The sequence below is a fragment of the Tamandua tetradactyla genome, chromosome 4 (assembly GCF_023851605.1).
Source record: "Tamandua tetradactyla isolate mTamTet1 chromosome 4, mTamTet1.pri, whole genome shotgun sequence".
NCBI lineage: Eukaryota > Metazoa > Chordata > Mammalia > Pilosa > Myrmecophagidae > Tamandua > Tamandua tetradactyla.
In genome coordinates, this window is record NC_135330.1 from 28,069,699 (window position 1) to 28,087,084 (window position 17,386).

Here is a 17,386-nt window from a genome sequence, read left to right on the forward strand (position 1 = left end):
TTCATAGAATGAATTAGGTAGTTTTCCCTCCACTTCGATTTTTTTGAAGAGTTTGAAGAGAATTGGTACTAATTCTTTCTGGAACGTTTGGTAGAATTCACATGTGAAGCCATCTGGTCCTGGACTTTTCTTTTTAGGAAGCTTTTGAATGACTAATTCAATTTCTTTACTTGTGATTGGTTTGTTGAGGTCATCTATGTCTTCTTGAGTCAAAGTTGGTTGTTCATGTCTTTCCAGGAACCCATCCATTTCCTCTAAATTGTTGTATTTATTAGCGTAAAGTTGTTCATAGTATCCTGTTATTACCTCCTTTATTTCTGTGAGGTCAGTAGTTATGTCTCCTCTTCCATTTCTGATCTTATTTATTTGCATCCTCTCTCTTCTTCTTTTTGTCAATCTTGCTAAGGGCCCATCAATCTTATTGATTTTCTCATAGAACCAACTTCTGGCCTTATTGATTTTCTCTATTGTTTTCATGTTTTCAATTTCATTTATTTGTGCTCTAATCTTTGTTATTTCTTTCCTTTTGCTTGCTTTGGGGTTAGCTTGCTGTTCTTTCTCCAGTTCTTCCAAATGGATAGTTAATTCCTGAATTTTTGCCTTTTCTTCTTTTCTGATATAGGCATTTAGAGCAATAAATTTCCCTCTTAGCACTGCCTTTGCTGCATCCCATAAGTTTTGATATGTTGTGTTTTCATTTTCATTCGCCTCGAGGTATTTGCTAATTTCTCTTGCAATTTCTTCTTTGACCCAGTCGTTGTTTAGGAGTGTGTTGTTGAGCCTCCACGTATTTGTGAATTTTCTGGCACTCTGCCTATTATTGATTTCCAACATCATTCCTTTATGGTCCGAGAAAGTGTTGTGTAAGATTTCAATCTTTTTAAATTTGTTAAGACTTGCTTTGTGACCCAGCATATGGTCAATCTTTGAGAATGATCCATGAGCACTTGAGAAAAAGGTGTATCCTGCTGTTGTGGGATGTAATGTCCTATAAATGTCTATTAAGTCTAGTTCATTTATAGTAATATTCAGATTCTCTATTTCTTTGTTGATCCTCTGTCTAGATGTTCTGTCCCTTGATGAGAGTGGTGAGTTGAAGTCTCCAACTATTATGGTATATGAGTCTATTTCCCTTTTCAGTGTTTGCAGTATATTCCTCACGTATTTTGGGGCATTCTGATTCGGTGCGTAAATATTTATGATTGTTATGTCTTCTTGTTTAATTGTTCCTTTTATTAGTATATAGTGTCCTTCTTTGTCTCTTTTAACTGTTTTACATTTGAAGTCTAATTTGTTGGATATTAGTATAGCCACTCCTGCTCTTTTCTGGTTGTTATTTGCATGAAATATCTTTTCCCAACCTTTCACTTTCAACCTATGTTTATCTTTGGGTCTAAGATGTGTTTCCTGTAGACAGCATATAGAAGGATCCTGTTTTTTAATCCATTCTGCCAATCTATGTCTTTTGATTGGGGAATTCAGTCCATTGACATTTAGTGTTATTACTGTTTGGATAATATTTTCCTCTAACATTTTGCCTTTTGTATTATATATATCATATCTGATTTTCCTTCTTTCTACACTCTTTTCCATATCTCTCTCTTCTGTCTTTTTGTATCTGACTCTAGTGCTCCCTTTAGTATTTCTTGCAGAGCTGGTCTCTTGGTCACAAATTCTTTCAGTGACTTTTTGTCTGAGAATGTTTTAATTTCTCCCTCATTTTTGAAGGATAATTTTGCTGGATATAGGAGTCTTGGTTGGCAGTTTTTCTCTTTTAGTATTTTAAATATATCATCCCACTGTCTTCTAGCTTCCATGGTTTCTGCTGAGAAATCTACACAAAGTCTTATTTGGTTTCCCTTGTATGTAATGGATTGTTTTTCTCTTGCTGCTTTCAAGATCTTCTCTTTCTCTTTGACCTCTGACATTCTAACTAGTAAGTGTCTTGGAGAACGCCTATTTGGGTCTAATCTCTTTGGGGTGCGCTGCACTTCTTGGATCTGTAATTTTAGGTCTTTCATAAGAGTTGGGAAATTTTCAGTGAAAATTTCTTCCATTAGTTTTTCTCCTCCTTTTCCCTTCTCTTCTCCTTCTGGGACACCCACAACCCGTATATTTGTGCGGTTCATATTGTCCTTGAGTTCCCTGATACCCTGTTCAAATTTTTCCATTCTTTTCCTGATAGTTTCTGTTTCTTTTTGGGATTCAGATGTTCCATCCTCCAAATCACTAATTCTATCTTCTGTCTCTTTAAATCTATCATTGTAGCTATCCATTATTTTTTCTATGTTTGCTACTTTATCCTTCACTTCCATAAGTTCTGCGATTTGTTTTTTCAGTTTTTCTATTTCTTCTTTATGTTCAGCCCATGTCCTCTTCATGTCCTCCCTCAATTTATCGATTTCATTTTTGAAGAGGTTTTCCATTTCTGTTCGTATATTCAGCTTTAGTTGTCTCAGCTCTTGTGTCTCATTTGAGCTATTGGTTTGTTCCTTTGACTGGGCCATATTCTCAATCTTTTGAGCGTGGACAGTTATCTTCTGCTGCTGGCGTCTGGGCATTTATTCAGATTTCTCTTGGTGTTGGACCCAGCAAGGTTGTAATATTTTTCTGTGAAATCTCTGGGTTCTGTTTTTCTTATCCTGCCCAGTAGGTGGCGCTCGTGGCACACATTTGTCTGCGGGTCCCACCAGTAAAAGGTGCTGTGGGACCTTAAACTTTGGAAAACTCTCGCCGTCCGGGGGGTTCGCTAGCCGAAACGGCTTGAGCCGGCCCGGGGTCCGAACGCAGGGAGAGTTGCTGGTCGCCGCAGCCAGGGAAAGAGCCCGTCCGAATTTCCTAGTCGGCCCTGGGCAACAAGCGTGGCGGGAGGGCGCCAGCGCGGCCCGCCCGAGAGAGTGCACGTTCCCCGGGAGTCACGGGTTTGGAAGGGGCCTCCCCCACCCGTCACCGTTCTCTGCGGCCTGGGGGTTTCCGATCCAATTCTCTCAGTTGGTCCGGGGGCTGCGCGTGGTGTGGGCGCCAGCCGTCTTTGTTTCAGGGGACCGCCTCTCCAATTCTCCCAGCCGGCCTGGGAAGGGGGAAGGGAGTAACTCCGGCCGCTTGCCACCCCGCCCAGTAAGGCCCGCGCGCCTCGGCGATCTCACCCGAGCTGCTTCTCTCAGCCAGCCAGCCGTTCCAGGATGGGGTACGCTGTCTTTTTTATCTCTGTTGTGGCTTTGGGCGCTTTCTGTATCGTTTCTACTCCCCTAGTAGGTGTCCTGGAGAAGAAACTAAGATCCGCGCGTCTTACTAAGCCGCCATCTTCCAGGAAGTCCCTCAACCACCACTTTGCCAATACTTTTTGATTATCTGCTTATATACTCTAGGATGTTTCCAGACACTACAATAATCTATACAAGATTAAAGGACTCTTTCTTATTCTGGGCACCCTGTGTTTCAGTTGTTCAAATGAACTATACAGATAGATTGAATTAGATTATGCAGTACAGAAAATTCAAGTTGCAGATCAAATAAACCTTTCTTCCATTGGTCTCAAAGAGTACGTGTGGTTCTAAAATATAGACACTGTCTTCCTTGCCCCTGTGTTCTGAATTACTTTAATCCCAACCTGTTTGGCTTCATTCTTATCTCTAAATATCAGGTTACATGTAGAAATGCAGAAATAATAATCACCACTCTAAACTTAAGGTGTCTGCCCTAAAAGCTTACAATCTAGGCCTCTGTTTTCTTATAAGCATTTTCTAAAGGTGACCATACCATTGTTGTTTTTTTTTTGCTTCTGGCTTATCCTGCCTCACCGAATGTCCCACATGTTCATTCACATCATTACATGTCTCGCGACATTGTTCCTTTTTGCAGCAGCACAATCTTCTTTCATAAGTATACACCATCATTTGCCAATTTTCTCCATCAGTGCATCCTTCAGCCACCTGCATTTATTGGGCATCATGTAGAGGGCCCACAGTCCACAATCCATCAACATTCTTTATTTTAGATAATTTCATTGTTCCCAAGAGACAGAAAGCCAATAAACACACCCTCGCCAAATAGGAACTCTAGACCTTCTCTTAACTCTTGTCCCTCCCACCATTATTTACCTTACTGTTGCTGTGGTAGTGTTGATGTTTTCCTTTCGAACATAGCTCATATCATGCAATAGCAGTTTTCCCCCTGTACCCTGGACTTAAACACTCTTTATACAAGAATCATATCTTTGAAGTAATTCTTACAAGAACTCATTAATATTGCTAGTGTGAATCCATGGGACCTGTATGTCTATACAACCCCTTTCAATCTTGCTCATCTTCAATATGGTAATATTACTTAAAGACCCACTAGATTATCACCTTCACTACTATCTATTGAATTACATTGGAATTCAACCTCTTTAGCTAACTGCTCACCCATCCCTATGTTCTATGTATCTCTAGGTCCCCTATATTTTGTATTATAAACCTCTTATTATACCTTTATGGTGGTCATAAAAGTGGAATCTATACAGTGTCTATCCTTTCGTATCTGACTAATTTCACTCAGCATTATGTTCTCAAAGCTCATCCATCTTGTCATGTGCTTCAGGACAACATTTGGTCTTACTGCTGCATGATATTCCATCACATAGATGCCATATTTTTTGATCCATCCATCTGTTGATGGGCATTTGGTTTGTTTCCATCTTTTGGTGATTGTGAATAATACTGCTATGAACACTGGTGTGCAAATGTCTGTTTGCGTCGTTGCTTTCAGGTCTTCTGGGTATATACCAAGAGTGCTACTGCTGGATCATAGGGCAACTTGATATTTAGTTTACTAAGGAATGGCCAAACAGTCTTCCATAGTGGCTGCACCATTATACATTCCCACCAGCAGAGCATAAGTGTCCCAGTTTCTCCACATCCTCTCCAACATTTATAGTTTCCTGTTTGTTTAGTAGCAGCCATTCTTATAGGTGTGAAGAGGTATCTCATTGTAGTCTTGATCTGCATTTTCCTTATAGCCAATGGAAATGAGCATCTCTTCATGTGCTTTTGAGTCATCTGTATTTTAATTCAGAAAAATGCCTATTTATATCTATAGCTCGTTTTATACTTAGGTTTTTTGTTCTTTTGTTGTTGAGCTGTATGACTTCTTTGTATATATAAGAAATCAAACCTTTATCTGATCTGTTGGATTCAATCTGCTAATATTTTATTGAGAATTTTTGCATCTATGTTCATTAGGGAGATTCACCTGTAGTTTTCATTTCTTATTGCATCTTTACCCAGTTTTGGTATTAGCTTCATAAAGTGAATTAGGTAGATTTCTTTTTTCCTCAATTTTTTGGAAAAGTTTGAGCAGGATTGGTGTTAGCTCTTTCTAGAATGGTTTGATAAAATTCCCCTGTGCTGATATTAGTATAGCTTCTGCTTTCTTTTGGTTACAACTTGCATGGAAAATCTTTTTCCATCCTTTCACTTTCAATCTATTTGTAACCTTATGTCTAAAATATGTCTCTTGTAAGCAGCATATAGTTGGATTATGTTTCTTAATCCATTCTGCCAATCTGTATCTTTTTATTTGTAGGTTTAATCCATTAATATTCACAATTATTACTGAAAAGGTGTTTCTTGATTCCACTATCTTTTCTTTTTTATTTTGTCAGATCTATGTATTCTTTTCCCTCTTTCTCTTTGTATACTTTAAATTACCCTTAGAGGTACTCTTCAATTCTGTGCCCTCCTCCAGATCTCCCTCTCTTCTTTTTTTTTTTTTTTTTTTTTTCGCCAGTAGAACTCCTTTTACTATTTCTTGTAGGGCTGGTCTCTTGTTGATAAATTCTTCTAGGATTTGTTTGTCTGTGAAAACTTTAATCTCTCTCTCAATTTTGAAGGACAATTTAGCTGGGTACAGAGTTCTTGGCTGGAAATCTTTCTCTTTCAGGATCTTGAATATATCACACTGCTGCCTTCTTGCCTCCAGGGTGCAAGTTGAGTAGTCTGAACTCAGTCTTATTTGGTTTCCCTTGGATGTGGTAGATTGTTCTTCTGTTGCCACTTTCAGGATTTTCTGCTTCTCTTCAAAATTTGACAGACTGATTAGCATGTACCTTGGGGAAGGCCTATTTGGATTTATTCTGTTTGGAGTTCTTTGACTTGTATATTTATGTCCTTGATGAGGGCTGGGGGGTTTTCCCCGTTACATCCTCAGCTACTCTTCCTAGCCCTTTACTCCTCTCTTCTCCTTCTGGGACACCAATGATTCTTATATTTGCGTGCTTTGTTTTGTGTATCATTTCCCTAAGTTCCTATCGAACTTTTCCATCTTTTTGCCATTTGCCATTTTGAGTCTTCAAAGTCAATTATCCTGTCCTCTATATCACTTATTCTTTCTTCTCTCTCTTCAAATCTTGTGCTGTGTGCCTCTAGTCTGCTTTTTATTTGGTCAACAGAGTCTTTAATCTCTGTGATTTCTGTTATTTTTCTATTTTTCTTTCAAATTACTCTTTGTGCTCTTCTACTGTCTTCTTTTTTATTTATTTTTTTATTAATTAATGGAAAAAAAGAAATTAACCCAACATTTAGAAATCATACCATTCTACATATGCAATCAGTAATTCTTAACATCATCACATGGATGCATGATCATCGTTTCTTAGTACATTTGCATCGGTTTAGAAGAACTAGCAACACAACCGAAAAAGATATAGAATGTTAATATAGAGAAAAAAATAAAAGTAATAATAGTAAAAAACAAAACAAAACAAAACAAAAACCTATAGCTCGGATGCAGCTTCATTCAGTGTTTTAACATGATTACTTTACAATTAGGTATTATTGTGCTGTCCATTTTTGAGTTTTTGTATCTAGTCCTGTTGCACAGTCTGTATCCCTTCAGCTTCTACTGTCTTCTTGATCTCCTTTATTTCATTTGCTATCCCACATTTTTTATTAAGTAGTGTTGTATGAATATCTTTGATTTGCTGTTCCAACGTCTGTGTCTCCACTGGTGTTTTAATTTGGTCATTAGGCAAGGCTATATCTGTCTGCATTGTGATATGCTTAGTCATCTTTTGCTGTCTTCGTGGCATATAAATGCCATGGTTCTAGAACTGCTGTAAAGTGTGGTTTCCAGAGCTGAATGACATGACTGGGGGCCCGTGCGCATGTGTGAGCCTGGGAGTGCCATAAATGGTAAGTCAATCAATAAATATTTACTTTGGAAGTTGATTTCTTTTAGTAGTCTAGGACCTTGTGTTTGTAGGATGATTATACAGCAGGGAGCAGGGCACGGGGTGGAGCAGTCAGTATGGTGATTTGTTTCAGGGCAGGTATTGGCACAGGTTAGGAATGTTATGTTGATGCTTGTGAACATGGGCACCCAGCAGTCAGGGAGGTTGTAGCTGTGCAGGTGCACTGGTCTGGGGGGCATAACCCTGGTATGCACTGATCTAAGGCACAGGGCCCTTTGTTTGCATGTGCAGTGCTGTGGCAGCAGGCCAGCATTATGCCTTCGTGGATTGGCAGCAGCTGTGACCCAGCTGTGCAGGTTGGCACTTTCTCAGAGCTGGGAAGTGAGGTTGAGGACTGTGCTCATGCATGGTTCTAGGACTCCTGTAAAGTGTGGTTTCCAGAGCTGAATGACATGACTGGGGGCCCGTGCACATGTGTGAGCCTAGGAGTGCCATAAATGGATGTGCTGAGCTCAGGGTGTGGGAGTGACATTGTGCAACACTATGGGTGGGGGGGTCAGTGGTAGTCTAGGTATGGAGGTTAGTGCCCATATAGAACCTTTATGTGCTGGCAATAGCCTGGAGGAAACAAGGAGGGAGAGGTAGTGCTCGGGAGGTGTGCAGGAGAGGTGGGTTAGGCTGTACTTGGGGTGGGGGTGGGGGTCAGGTATGGGCACTGGGGGCTAGTGGGATTGGGGTGCCTGGAGCACTGGGAATGGAAGTGGGTAATGGAGTTCAGGTGCGTGGGGCGTGGGGTGAATCGCCGGTCATGGGGCTGCACTGGTGAGGGTAGCGTGCCCAAGGAACGCAACCTGGCTTACTTCCTAGTCCCGTGTTCCCGTCAGTGCACTCATGCGGGCTCTGCAGCTCCACAACTCTGTGTCAGGCTCCAGCTTTCTGCCTCTCAGTTCTTTGGCCTCTGCAATCAGGGCTGCCACATGTGGTGCAGAAGGCTCTCCCAGGTAAGCCACACTCCCAAATCGCCACCTCAGTCGCCCTCTTGTCCCTTTTCTAACTTTTCCATGGAGCAGGACTAATCTCAAGCTGCTCTAGTCAGCCATCTTCCTGTAAGTAGGACATACAACTTTTTGTGTTTGATTTCTATTTCTCAGTATCCTCTTTTAAAAACTATAAGGAAGAATTCTTTCATTTAAAAAATTTATTTAGTTTACTTTGTTCTTTAAATTTTGATCAAAGTATTGCATACACATAACTAAAAGAAATCAAATGGTACCAAGTAAGTTATAAAGAAAAACAGTTGTTTCTTGCCACCCCTTCAATTTACCTTTCAATTGCTCAGAAACAGTCTTTTCTCTCCCATCATTTTAGCCATTTCTGTGTGTATTTATGTCCATATGCCTAGATGATATGTTTATAAAATTGCCTTTGATTAATCACTTTTAGACATTATCTATCAGTTTCCTAGTATGATGGATGAGGGCTTATTTACTCAAGAACTATTGGGTGAGTGATTAATACATGCCAGACCCTGCTGTTTGTGCTGGGAGCACTAGAAGCACAAGACAGAAAAATCTTTGACTCTGTGGACTGATGAGTAAGTAGATACAACTCTCTTACAATCCCTCTACCCAGTTCCCATACTTCTAGTGATATTACCATGATTTTTAGTTAAATTAATCGCCAGTATTTATATCATATTTATATCAATAGTGCTCAGTGCAATGCATCCAGTTGTACTATTATCTGTCTATTTTTAGCTCTTGTATTTTTCTATAGCTAATAAATGCCTTATTTCTTTCACTTGAATACTTTTTAAAAGTCTAAATTGTTACAACTGCTTAATTAGATTCACAATCCACCTATTTTTAGTTTTTCCTAAATGCTCATATATAACAAAAAAGCTATCAATTTTCTTATTTTTCTAGAGACTTATATGTAGAAACCTCTGTCTTATTTCAGTATGTATTGACTGTTCTCTAGACCTGCTTCTTCAGTGTTGCGTTGCAATGTGTCCTGGATTCCACGTCTCTCTCTGTGTTGGTTTATATTCTTTTTTGTTCAAGTGCAGCCTTAGCAACATCCAGAGAAAGATGGATGGAAAATAAATTCCCTGTGTCCTTGAAATATGTGAGATGTTTTAAACGTATCTTTTGGTTTGAAAGATATTTTTTTTCTTCAGAAATCTGAAAGCATTGTTCATTATCTTCCAGCATCCAGAATTGATCACAGAAGTCTAATATCATTTCCTTTCTAGGGCCATCTATCCTCTCTGGAAGTTGTTAGAATTTTCTCTTCACCTCTAGTGTTTACCACTGAATCACCTGTGCACTCCATCTCTAGTAGTCTTAAAATGTCACAATGACAAACTTTTTCCATCATTGGTCAGGGTACTTGGCTTTGTATTACTTTGATAGTTTACTCCTGTCTAGCCACTCTCTTTACCTTTCAAGAATTCTACAATTTGGATGTTGGCCTTTCTGTATTGATTCTCTGTATCTCTTTTTTCTTTCTCTGTTTTCTAGATTTCATTAGTTTCTTTTCCAAGCCGTCTATCACATCACTATTTGGGCTGTCACATTTTTAATTTACAAGACTTTTTTTTGCGTTTTTAATTTTTTTATAGCGTTCTACCTTGTTTTGTGTTTTAAAATGGGTGTCACATAATTTCTTAGCTCTATGAAAGTTTTAGAGGTTTTTTTTGTATGCTGTGTGGCGGGGGTCACATTTCATTCCTTTTCCATGTGAGTATCACATTATTGCAGCACCATGTGTTGAATTTTTTTTTTTGTTTGTTTGTTTGCTTGTTTTTTTGGGGAGAAGTGCATGGGCCAGGAATTGTACCTGAGTCTCCCTCATGGCAGGTGAGTATTCTACCACCGAACTACCCATACACTCCTCCAATGTATAAATTTTTAATGCTTTCTATTTTTACTACCACCACCCTCTTGTTACTTAGAATCAATGTAACAACTGTGTTTTAGAAAATGAATTTAGTCTTATGAGTTTATAGTAAACCTCTACTAGCTCTTAATGATCACTTACTGCTTCTTTCTAAAGTGATCCTGAACAATGGGTGTGCACTAGAATTTTTTCTGGGACAGACTTCTATACTTTTTAAGAGCTACATATTAAAATGTCTTTGGAATCCAGGTAGGAATTCTAAAGATGTAAAATGACTGGGTTCAAATATAATAAGAAATGATGGATAGTGTACAAAACAGAATACCTTGTCCAAGGGCCTATATTTCAAATGACACATTGTTAAATACATAGTACAACTAAATTACACAGTTTTGGTCCCTATACACTTCATCCTTCTTGAAAATCATAAATACAATTACGCCACCACCAGCCTTTCAAAACCCAGCCCATTTTTCCTGATTCCTTAAAATTATAAAGATCAGGCTAATAATTTCAGAATCCTGGTAGGTAATGTGGTTTGCTCCCAAGAGACTTAAAGATAATGTGAAATGTTGTTTGTTTCACTGAGGCATTATTGCAGAGTGCTTAAGGGCACAAGTTCTGATATCAGAGAGACCTGGGTTTGAACTTTGGCTTGGACACTGGTCAGATTGGTCAAGTTTTAGATAAGGTATGTTAAGTGCTTAGCACAGTGCCTGGTACCTACTTAGTGTTCAACAAATGATAGCTGCTATTACGGAGAAAAGCTTGGTATAATCTAATGCTCCTTGGACTTCAGTTCTCAATTCTCCTTTTTTTTTTTGGTATGCTGTCCAATGGACAGCATTTCATTCTTTTTCATGTGATATTCCATTACTCAATATCATTTGTTGAATATTTTGTGTGTGTGTGTGTGTGTGTGTGTGCATCGGCTGGGAATCGAACCCAGGTCTTCCATGTGACAGATGAGATTTCTGCTACTGAATTACCTGTGCTCCCCTCAATTCTCTCTTAAGCAGTTTTGTCCTCCTTGTTTTAATCCAAAGATAGTTTTTGACAAAAGGCGAAAGCAAGACTCAGTTCTTCTGGAATTTACCTTAGAGTGAGGGAGACATATAATAAACAAGCAAACATTGAAATGATACAGTTTCAGGTACTGATAAGTGCTAGAAAGTAAAATAAAGGAAAAAGCCTGGCTTGTGAATGGAATGTGGATGGGGTGAGGGTAGAATATTGATGAGTCATGGCGTCTCCCATCTAGTATTACCCGTGGTTTCAAGAAGTTGTCTAGTCCTTCCTTTTCTTTTATGACCTCTTTAGCATTTTTTTCCCACAGGGCTTAGTTCATTTGGGTTTCAGCTTTACATTTGCTCTTGTCCGTGTGCCTTACTTTCCATCCTTTGAATATTTTGTCAAGATTTGAGATTGTCAGAGACTTTCCAGTGTAACCACAGAAGCTCTGTTTTAGGCTTCACCAGAGACATTTGCAAATTCTCCCCCAACTCTTTGCTAATAATAGCTGTAGTCAGGTAGCTATCCTTCCATGGTCTATGTCTGGTTTCATCCTGCAGAAACCTTGATATATAATTCATTTTTGGGGTCATATTCCCAGAAAACAAATCTGCTCCCTAAAATACTAAAAAAGAGAGCCATTTTTTACTAAAGATTTGATGGGAAGAAAAAGGTAAAGGGTTACAAGGCATACCACAGATCTTCTCCAGCATTTGTCATTTTCTGTTCAAGGCATACCACAGAATACAAAACATAATATTCCCAGTTGAACATTTTTTGTCCCTTCCCCAGAGTATTACCAGCCACAGGGTCTTTCATTCTCTCTCTCCTGTCTCTTCATCTCTAGTCTTTAAATGCATCCTTACTCTTATACAGGGAAATTAAAAACTTTTCAACTTCTCTAAATTATAACTGTCATCTCTCTCAAAATCCCTTATGCCTAGCCTCTCTAAATGTGTTTGTCAAAGTAGGTCTGTCCTTAGGGAAGAATGCTACTCACCTACCTCCCCCATCATCTTATTCATATTGTTACACTCCCAGTTTTCTCTTTTCAGGCCAAATCTCTCTTATGAACCCTCATACAGGATTTGTCCTTTTGGTTTCTGGCTAATATCACTCAGTATAATCTCCTCAAGGTCTAGCCACATCTTCGTAACTTTATTCTGTCTTACAGCTGCATGATATTCCATCGTATGTATATATCACAGTTTGTTTAGCCATTCATCTGTTGATGGACATTTGGGCTGTTCCCATCTCTTGGCAACTGTAAATAATGCTGCTATAGACATTGGTGTGCAAATGTCCGTTTGTGTCCTCTGAATAGATACCTATCAATGGTATTGCTGGATCATATGGCAATTCTATACGTAGCTTCCTGAGAAACTGCCAGAGTGCCTTCCACAGCAGTTGTACCATTTTAATTACCACCAACAGTGGGTAAGTGTTCCTCTTTCTCCACATCCTCTCCAGCACTTGTCATTTCCTGTTTTATCGATAATGGCCATTCTGGTGGGTTGGAAACCATATCTCATTGTGTTTTTTTTTTTTTAATTTTTTAAAAAATGTAACAACATACAAGCATGAACATTCTTACCATATGATAATTACATTCTTGGTATATAATCAATAACTCACAATATCATCACATAGTTATATATTCATCACCATGATAATTTCTTAGAACATTTGCATCAATTCAGAAAAAGAAATAAAAAGAAAAAAACTCATACATACTATACCCCTTACCCCTTTCTCTCATTGATTGCTAATATTTCCATCTACCCAATATATTTTAGCCTTTGTTTCCCCTATTTTTTTCTATACCTCTTACCACTCCCTTTTCTTTGATCAGTAGCATTTCAATCTACTAAATTTGTTTTAACATTTGTTCCCCCTATTGTAGCATATTGTTTGTTTATTTTTAATCCATATGTTTTACTCATCTATCCATACCATAGATAGTAGGAGCATCAGACACAAGGTCTTCACAATCACACAGTCACATTGTGAAAGCTATATCATTATACATCATCTTAAAGAAACATAGCTACTGGAACACAGCTCTTCAGTTTTAGGCACTTTCCTCCAGTCTCTCCAATATGCCTTAACTAAAAAGTTGATATCTATATAATGCTTAAGAATAACCTACAGGATAACTTCTTGACTCGGTTTGAAATCTCTCAGCTATTGATGCTTTATTTTGTCTCATTTCTCTCTTTCCCCTTTTGGTTGAGAAGGTTTCCTCAATCCTTTGATGCTGAGTCCCAGCTCATTCTAGGATTTCTGTCCCATGTTGCCAGGAAGTTTTACACTCCTGTCCCATGTAGAGAGGGGGAGGGCAGTGAGTTTGCTTATCATTTTGGCTGAGAGAGAGAAGCCACATCTGAGTGACAAAAGAGGCTCTCTGGGGTGACTTTTAGGCCTAATTTTAAGTAGGCTTAACCTATCCTTTGCAGGGATAAGTTTCATATGAACAAACCCCAAGATTGAGGGCTTGGCCTATTACTTTGGTTGTTCCCACAGCTTGTGAGAATATCAGGAATTCTCCACATGGGAAAGTTGAATTTCCCCCCTTTCTCACCATTCCCCCAAGGGGACTTTGCAAATACTATTTTAGCCAATGCTCAGATCACTCTGGGATTTATCGGGGCATCAATCTGGACAAACTTAGATAATCTCATGTCCTACTCACGGTTCCATGTACCTATAGTGTTCAATTAAACTGTCCACATAGGTTATATTAGGAAATGCACTGATCAAAACATAAATTTTATACCGAATAAACATGTTTTGCTTTAGTCTCACACATAAGTCAAAGTTTTTAAATATGAATGACCATCTATTTTCAACATCCTGCAATACTGACATTCCTTTGTTCTTCCTCATGCAAAAACATTTTTTAAAACTTTTTATTAATTAAAAAAATTAACAAACAAAACTTTGAGATATCATTCCATTCTACATATACAATCAGTAATTCTTAATATCATCACATAGTTGCATATTCATCACTTCTCAGTACATTTGCATCGATTTAGAAAAAGAAATAAAAAGACAACAGAAAAAGAAATAAAATGATAATAGAGAAAAAAAAGAGTATACATACCATATCCCTTACCCCTCGCTTTCATTTACCACTAGCATTTCAAACTGAATTTATTTTAACATTTGTTCCCCCTATTATTTATTTTTATTCCATATGTTCTACTGTTCTGTTGATATAGTAGCTAAAAGGAGCATCAGACATAAGGTTTTCACATTCACAGAGTCTCATTGTGAAAGCTATATCATTGTTCAATCATCATCAAGAAACATGGCTACTGGAACACAACTCTACATTTTCAGGCAGTTCCCTCCAGCCTCTCTGCTACATCTTGAACAACAAGGTGATATCTACTTAATGCATAAGAATAACCTCCAGGATAACCTCTCGACTCTGTTTGGAATCTCTCAGCCATTGACACTTAGTCTCATTTCACTCTTCCCCCTTTGGTCGAGAAGGTTCTCTCAATCCCTTGATGTTAATTCTCAGCTCATTCTGGGGTTTTTCTCAGTCCTTTGATGCTGAGTCTCAGCTCCTTTCAGGATCTCTGTCCCACATTGCCAGGAAGGTCCACACCCCTGGGAGTCATGTCCCACGCAGAGAGGGAAGGGTGGTGAGACTGCTCGTCATGTTGGCTGGAGAGAGAGGCCACATCTGAGCAACAAAAGAGGCTCTCTTGGGGGTGACTCTTAGGCCTAAATTTTAAGTAGACTTGACCTATCCTTTGTGGGGTTAAGTTTCATATGAACAAACCCCAAGACTGGGGGCTCAGCCTATAGCTTTGGTTGTCCACACTGCTTATGAGAATATCAAGAATTCAACTTGGGGAAGTTGAATTTCTCCCCACTCTCACCATTCCCCGAAGAGGGCTTGCAAATACTTTTCCAGTCACTGATCAAATCATTCTGGGATTCATCGGGGCATCACTCTGGACAACCCAGCAAAATCTCATGTCCTACCTGAGATTCCAAGTACTTATGACATTCAATCAAACTATCTACATGAGTTATATTAGGAAATGCTCTAGTCAAAATCTAAATTTTGTAACAAATAAACATTTTTTGCTTTAGTCTCACACATAAGGTGACATTTTAAAGTATTATCATCTATTCAGCACCCTGCAATAATGACATTCTTTTGTTCTTCCTCATGCAAAAACATTTTTAAAATTTGCACATTGTACATTTCACTATTATTATACACTCTATGCATTCCTAGATTATACCATCTCTATCTTTACCATCTATCTTTCTTTCTGATATCATTTATGTCCCCAGCCCTCCTCCCTCTATCATTCTCACATGCAGCTTCATTCAGTGTTTTAACATAATTACATTACAGTTAGGTAGTATTGTGCTGTCCATTTCTGAGTCTTTATATCCAGTCCTGTTGCACAGTCTGTATCCCTTCAGCTCCAATTACCCACTATCTTACCCTATTTCTATCTCCTGATGGTCTCTGTTACCAACGACATATTCCAAGTTTATTCACTAATGTCAGTTCATATCAGTGAGACCATACAGTATTTGTCCTTTAGTTTTTGGCTAGTCTCACTCAGCATAATGTTCTCAAGGTGCATCCATGTTATTACATACTTCATAAGTTTATTCTGTCTTAAAGCTGCATAATATTCCATCATATGTATATACCACAGTTTGTTTAGCCACTCGTCTGTTGATGGACATTTTGGCTGTTTCCATCTCCTTGCAATTGTAAATAATGCTGCTATAAACATTGGTATGCAAATGTCCGTTTGTGTCTTTGCCCTTAAGTCCTCTGAGTAGATACCTAGCAATGGTATTGCTGGGTCATATGGCAATTCTATATTCATCTTGCAAAAACATTTTTTAATTTGTACATTTAGTCAGTATCATTGTATACTCTAGGCATTCCTAGATTATGCCATCTCAGTCTTTATTGTCTATCTTTCCTTCTGATTTCATTTGTGCCCCCAACCCTCCTCCCTCGATCATTCTCACATTCAGCTTCATTCAGTGTTCTAAAATTATCATGTTACAGTTAGGTTGGATTGTGCTATGCGTTTCTGAATTTTTGCAATCAGTCTGTTGAACAGTCTGTATCACTTCAGCTTCAATTACCCAATATCTACTCTATTTCTATCTCCTAACGGTCTCTGTTCTTAACTGAAATTCTCCAAGTTCATTCATAAACGTTAGTTCATATCAGTGAGACCATACAGTATTTGTCCTTTTGTTTCTGGCTAATCTCACTCAGCATAATGTCCTTAAGGTCTATCCATGTTGTTACATACTGTCTAACTTTACTGCCTAGCTGTCTTACAGCTGCATAATATTTCATCGTATGCATATACCACAGCTTGTTTACCCACTTGTCTGTTGATGGACATTTGAGATGTTTCCATCTCTTGGCAATTGTAAAAAATGCTGCTATAAACATTGGTGTGCAAATGCCCATTTGTTTCCTAGCCCTCTTGTCCTGTGTTAGATGCCTAGCAATGGTATTGTTGGATCATATGGCAATTCTATACTTAGCTTCCTGAGGAACAGCCAAACTGCCTTCCACAGCAGTTGTACCATTTTACATTCCCACCAACAGTAGATAAGTGTTCCTCTTTCTCCACATCCTCTCCAGAACTTGTCATTTCCTGTTTTATTGATAATGGCCATTCTGGTGGGCATGAGATGATATTTCATTGTGGTTCTGATTTGTATTTCCCTAATAGCCAGGGAAGTTGAGCATCTTTTCATGTGCTTTTCAGCCATTTGTATTTCCTCTTCTGAGAAGTGTCTGTTCAAGTCTTTTGCCCATTTTATAATTGGGTTGCTTGTTTTTTGGTTGTTTAGTTGAACAATCTCTTTATATATATTCTGGATACCAGACCCTTATCTGAGATGTCATTTGCAAATATTGTCTACCATTGTGTAGGCTGCCTTTTTACTTTCTTGACAAAGTTCTTTGATGCACAAAAGTGTTTAATTTTGAGGAATTCCCATTTATCTATTTCTTTCTTCAGTGCTAGCACTTTGGGTGTAAGATCTAGGAAACCACCTCTTATTATAAGATTTATAAGATATTTCTCTACATTTTCTTCTAAAAGTTTAATGGTCTTAGATCTAATGTTTATGTCTTTGATCCAGTTTGAGTTAATTTTTGTCTAGGGTGTGAGATATGGATGTTCTTTCATTCTTTTGCATGTGGATATCCAATTCTCCAGGCACCATTTATTGAAGAGACTGTTCTATCCCAGGTGAGTTGGCTTGGCTTCCTTATCAAAGATC